General features: G+C 31.5%; 1 long non-coding RNA gene across 1 annotated transcript; it reads right to left on the bottom strand.

Moving 5' to 3' along the window:
* Positions 1 to 1,032: 1,032 nt before the first annotated feature.
* Positions 1,033 to 1,518, bottom strand: LOC131598793 (uncharacterized). Its single transcript, XR_009282395.1, has 2 exons — positions 1,351 to 1,518; positions 1,033 to 1,248 (listed from the first exon to the last, which is right to left on the bottom strand). It is a non-coding gene; the product is annotated as an uncharacterized LOC131598793 (long non-coding RNA).
* Positions 1,519 to 6,739: the final 5,221 nt, after the last annotated feature.

Below are 6,739 nucleotides of genomic sequence, written 5' to 3'. Positions count from 1 at the left end.
ACTTGGCGTCTTTTTCAGATGCCATGTTATTTTTGTTAATTAGTAATGCATATAAACTTTTTTATCAATAGACAAGAATAGGCAATAATTGAAAAAATAAATATTTGTTTGACATAAAATCGGTGAAGTTGGGTTGAGTAGACATTGTTGAATTCATAATTTTCAACACAATTACATATCTCTTGAAAGTTGATTGTCATAGCAATAAGTGATGGAGAAATGAAGAAATAAGAGCCATTGACATAGGACTGGATAACTTCATCATGACTTGTAGGCACAATGGAGGCATTCATCCATAACTCTTTAACGAGATTAGTGTATAAGAGGCCATGAAGAATGTGAAAGTAACCATTCCACCTTTGTTTATTAACAACTTTCCTTAGTTCAAAAAGATCGAAATCATTAAAATCTACATAATTTTCAAATGAACAACATATTTGCATCCGTTTTTGAAACAATAAGACTTTGAATCAAGGAAACAAGACACAAAGAGTTGGTAATGATATGTTTGAAGATGCAACGAGACATTTAAATAGTTCAAAAGTCTCTTTGATAATCCAAAAGAAACGTTACGACTTGAATATAGCTGATCATTGTTATTGTCGTGATATGATTTCAATGGATGCGTGCCATGTCGGTGTTTTAACCTTTCTTTTAATTGTATTTTTTATTTGTAAATTAAATGTTCTAATACATTGGTTTTCCAAAAAAAAAACGAGGGAACATTTAGTATTAAAATTTGTTTTAATTGTATTTTTTATTTGTAAATTAAATGTTCTAACCCGTTGGTTTTCCAAAAAAACAAAGGAACATAAAGCGATAAGATTTGTTTTAATTGTATTTTTTATTTGTAAATTAAATGTTCTAACCCATCGGTTTTCCTAAAAGGAACATTTAGCGTTAAAATTGAGGTTATTTAATTAAATTCTTTTCGTCTATTTCATGACTATCAATGCTTAAGACAATACCATTAGTAATCCGCGGGAAACACAAATAACTTCCATTATAAAAAAATTTAGAAACATTATGAAATGCTTGAAACTATCCTTTTATTTATGTAAGAGCCTTTAAGATTTGCAAGAGTCTTTAACGAAAAATAATTTATTTATGTAACCCTTTTATTGTGTAACCCTTTTTTTGTTCATATCATATACAAATGTCGATATTCACAAAAACCATCAATACACAGTGCAATATGTTCTCTAACCTCTGGACAATCTCTGGCAGTTTTGCAGGGATTGGGAGTTGCTACATTGTCAAATAAGAAAAAAAGAATATTATTCAAAGGTAATAAAATATTGAGTGTACAATAAATAAAATATTTTTAAAAAAGTGTGATAACTAAAACACCTTTGCTTGTTTCAACAAGAAATAGAAAAATAAAGATGAGCAATGCATAAACAAATATGAGAACTTGAGCCATATTTTCTTCTTCTTTGCATATAATAAATATAACCTTTTTTCTTTTTATAAGTAGTAATTTCATTCTTTGTTAATAAATAAATAGTTTTTACCACTACAGTGTTGCAAAAAGCCATTTATAATATTGAAATTAATGCAAAATATCTCTAATCAGTATGTGGCGTGTACCATATTTTTGAAAATTAATATATAACACAATTATAAAATTAAATAAAATATAAATTAATTAATAAGAACATAAACTCAAATAAGTAATAATAATGTAATATGTAGTGTTATATTTGCAAATAACCTTGCCCAAGGCAACAGTTTGGGAGTGCCTTAGGAAAGGGAAACGACGCGAGGCTGCCTGAAAGGAGGTGTCGCCTCACCCTTATGTTTTCCTCGCCTCTAAGGAAAAGAAACGCGGGATAAGACATGTCTTGGATAAAGAGAAAGTCGTAGTCGTTACTAGCTCACATTTCTTTTGGGAATAGGGATTCAACTATCCATCGGCAAAGGTATCTTAGGAAGGGACCTCTCTAGAGCCACTCGACGAAGATACACGAGGTAGGTGTCTGAAGAAAACGTCATATCCCTCGATTTTCCTTAGGGGACCATAGAACTTCCAGGGTCAATATCACTTTCTCTAAAGAATATGCATATGCATCGACTCTCACGATAATGATCCCTTAGTCATCACCGTCCAACATGACAACTTGGATATCAAGCGCATCGTGATAGACCCAGGTAGCTCAGTCAATGCTTTTTTTGGGATTCCTTTTAGAAGTTACAATTGAATTTGGACGATATACATGGGTCCGTAGACTCACTGACAGGATTATCGGGGGAATGGATACAAATTATTGTTTGTGTGGCCTGGGAAACCACGTGCGGCGAAGGACTTGACGCCAAAACTGTTCACGTTAGCAACCTCATCATCGACACACACTACAATAAATAACACTTTTTATGAAAAAACATTCATCTTCAACATGGTAAAAAACGAGAGGATAAATATTGGGAGCGCGATGTTTTATTGTTTAATAAGATAGACAACTTGTTACATCGGTGTTATAAAAAACTGAGATAACACAACTATAAATTATATTTTGAACCTTCACAGAAAGATCCTTGCCGCCCTTCGAGGCAATCACAAAACTGAACTTCCATAGAAATATTCCTACTGCCCTCCTAGGCTATAACCAGATGGCCAAAATAAAGCTCTATCATATAGGCTCCGTATCTCATATGGCAAGACTGCTTCCAAAAAACACGCCTAAGGGGCATGACTTATACCAAGCCCTGGAGACTAGGTTTCAAGTGTTTCTTGAGGGGTCGATGGAATTTCCGTCTAAAAGGCTAGAAACCCTACCCGAGGGACTCAGCGTCCCCTAGTCGGGCTGCATGATACATCATTTAAGAGACCTAGAATCCCTAGAGCAAATTAAGCTCTCGTCTGAGGGATTCACTACTTCTCCGGGTAATCGAGCTTCCAAAATACTTATTCCTAAGGGGACCGACCTAGATCAAGCCCCAGAAAGGTAAAACGTCTCGCTAAAGGACTATGCGTCACCCCAGTCGCAACATGATGTAACATATGAGGGACTTAGAATCCCAAAAGTTGACAAAACTTTCACCTGAAGGACTTAGCGCCTCATCAACCAAACTGTATGATAATAGATTTGTAAGGGCCTAGATTCCTAAAGGACAACTAGAATCTTAGAAAGGAAAACATCAATTCTCGGAATACTCCTATTACTCGTAGGTGAAAAACACTCCGCCCTCTGTTGAAGGACTCGTGTCTAAGGGACTTTGTAGTGTTTTATTTAAAAATAATTTTGCTTATGGCGATAACTTGGGACTGCCCTAGGAAAAGGCAACAATGTGAGGCTTCTTGAAGGGACGTATCATCTCGCCCCAAGGGAGAAGAAACATAGGGTAAGATAGGTCTTAGATAAAGAGAAAGTCGTAGTTGTTACAGAATAATGTTTCCCGTAGGAATATGAATTCAATTGTCCATCTATTGACTAGGTGGGCGACAATCTTTCCCAAGAAAACCCTAGGAATCAGGAACTACTAAAAATACACTATCCTTCAAAGGGACAAGTGGACTCTCTCAAGTCATATTCACTCAATACCACCCAATACTACTCGGAGAGCACTTTGTTCCAAGTAGCCATAACAATGTCAATCTAACCATATGCCTGTAACCTAACAGTGTCGGTCGCCAACAGAACCTCTCACCTCATGTGAGTTGGTCCCTTAAATAGCCTAAAATTCACCGTATATGGCTACTCGCTGCCGTGAGCTAGCCCTTATCTCCAAACGTGTAATATACCTACTATGACCTCTGAGTCTCTCTGTCCTTGCAGGGGGGACCCGTACAAACCTGTACTTTTTGGACAATACATAATATGATACATAATATGATAGGTGTTAAAAGATTTTTTAAATGTAAGAGAAATGAAAAAAATTCTTTCTATGTTAAGATTTTTTTTTACTTTCCACTCAAAACGACGTTGTTTTGACGAGTTAAATAAGTAAACATAAAAGGATTTAACCCAGGTTCATGAAATCCATTGATTTACTAGATTGATCGGGGTATCAGTCGAGTCACACTAGTTTTTACCATGTTAACGGCATTAACAATCCTATGACATTTTCGATTCGCTCTCTTCTTTGATCCCTATTTAACCCATCTGACCGACCTATTTGGGTCAGGTTTTGTTGGGCATGTATCTCTTTGGCCCGTTTAATTTTTATTTAACAAATAACCTTTTTATCTATGTATTTTTAAAAATGATTTATAATAAAATATTTTTTATTTTTATTTTTATAAATTTAAAGATAGATTTTAATATTATATAACATAAATATACATTATTGAAACTTAAAATATATTAGAAATCATTATTCATTCAAAATAAAAAATCTAAAATTGATTTTTTTTATATATAAAAATTTATTTGAAATAGCTTCAAATTTATGTGATTTTGAAATTTTAATATTAAAAAAAAATTAATAAATAAAATATCTAAAATTACAATTTAAGAATAATCAATTAAGTCAATTTTTATTTAATTGTTTTTTTTAATTCTTTAAAGGCTTTTTTAAATAAAACTATTTAACACTACAATAAAGCTCCGGTATATTATGAGTGGTATAAGTTACCGTTAAGGTGTTTTATTTCCTTGTATTTTTGTAAAAGGGTTGCACCCCTAGTGCGATTTCTTTAATCAATTGCCTATTGAAAAAAAAAAGTTCTCAACCTTATATCAAATAAAAATATCATAAAACTATTTCAAAATTTATCGTCACTCTCGCCACTTATTATACATTTTTCATCAAAATTTTATTCAACACTTATTATACATTTTTATTATCCTCTCGCCACTATTTAATTTTTTTCTTTTAATTATATCCCCTTTCTTTCCTTTTAGGCACTTCCTAAAAATATGAGTTTTAAGGCAAACAATCTTTATTATTTAAATCTCACTACATTCCAAGTTAAAGTTTGCATTTTAACACCATTCTATTATATAAAAAAATCCCTTCTAATTTGTTCAATTATTTATAACAGTACAAATTAATTATTCAAGTAGCCAATATTGACAAAAATCTTCAATGCACTTTGCAAAATGATCTACAACATCTGGACAATCATCGACTGTGTTGCAAGGATCGCCAATTTCTACATTGTCAACTAAGAATAAACAAATTATTAAAAACCAGTAATATATTGTATATTAAATAAAAAGTTAAATATATTTGTGGTCCTCGTAAATATTTTTTCACTTTTAATATTTTAAATTTTTTTTAAAGCATAATTCTCCTAAAGTTTTTATACACATTTTTGGTCTTCCTACAACTTATACACAATTGTTATATTTTAACGATAAATTACTATCTAGCAATTGAATTAGCTATTGTTTTTGGAAGAGGGGCCAAAAATGCGAAGGAAAATTGTAGAATAATCGTTCTTAAATTTTTTTTAAAACTAAAAATAAAATAAAAAATATTTGTAAGGATCATAAACATATTTAATCTATAAATAAATTAGAAAATTTAAAAATGGTGTGATTACTAACACACCTTTACTTGTTTCAACAAGAAATAGAAAAAGAAAGATGACCATTGCATAAACAAACATTAGTACGTGAGCCATATCTTTTTCTTCTTTGCATACAATAAATAGAACTTTTATCCTTTTATAAGTAATAATTCCATTCTTTGTTAATTTTAACTACATAGTTTTTACAACTAAGGTGTTGCAAAAAGCCATTTATAAAAATGAAATTAATAGTAAATACCTCTAATCAATATGTAGCGTGTATCTCTTTATCTCACTCACTTGATTACTTAAAACATTGATGATGAATAAAGTATATTATGTTTTTTTTATTATTATTAAACTTCTATAAATATTTAGGAGGTCCTTTCTAGTGTGTTTTGGGACATTTTAATAATGTATGTTCTTCTAGTTAAATGGTAGGGGGAGGTGGTTCTTCTACTTCATTTAGAAATATTGATGGTAAATAATTTAATAAAGAAAGATGGATTTAATTGAACTTCTCTAGCTATTAGGTAGTGTGAAATATTGAATCGAACTCTAGTATGGTCGAAGGGTAGTTTTTTGGTTCGACAGGATTAAGCATGAAGTCGAAGGTTGTTCACATGTTGGTGTCGAAGATGCTAGAGTTGTTAGCATGTTAAATTATGTTTTAGTATGTGTTTAAACTCTAATTTGTTAAGTTAGCTTGTTTATTAAGTTAGCTTGTGTAATGGGCCTTGTGGAAAAAACCCATTAGTTAGTATGTTAGGTTTTATTATAAATAACATACTAGTCTCTCATCATTGTATACAGCAAATCCTAATTTAGGGTGAGAGAGGTTATTTGTTATTATTGTAAACTTGTTATCTTGTTTTCTAAGAGAAAGTAAAAGAATAGCATTTATAACCAATTCTTGTGTTCTTCTTCTTCCTTGTCCTTTATTCCTTTCTTGTTTTATACTTTGTTCTTGACATTAAATCTACAACAGATAGCTATTAGGCTAGATCGAATTCTTGTATCTAATGATGGAGTTGCTTCTCAATAGACTTGTATTGTTACTCCAATTTTTTACTTTTTATTTTGTGACCCTTATTCCGGAGATTCCACCCTTTTTCCTTGTGAGGTCCTTATACAAGTTAGACAAAGTGTTGGCTCTAGATAAACTTATTTTCGCTAACCAATAAGTTGAGATCTTAGAAGAGAGCTTGTGTTATTATAAAAATTACTGCCGTGTAATTAACAGTTGTCCAATATAATAGATTAACATTTAAAGGGGTTTTAAAC

This window comes from Vicia villosa, linkage group LG4 (assembly GCF_029867415.1).
Source record: "Vicia villosa cultivar HV-30 ecotype Madison, WI linkage group LG4, Vvil1.0, whole genome shotgun sequence".
Lineage (NCBI taxonomy): Eukaryota > Viridiplantae > Streptophyta > Magnoliopsida > Fabales > Fabaceae > Vicia > Vicia villosa.
Note: the sequence above shows the minus strand (reverse complement) of the source record. Positions and strands in the feature narration are given on the sequence as shown.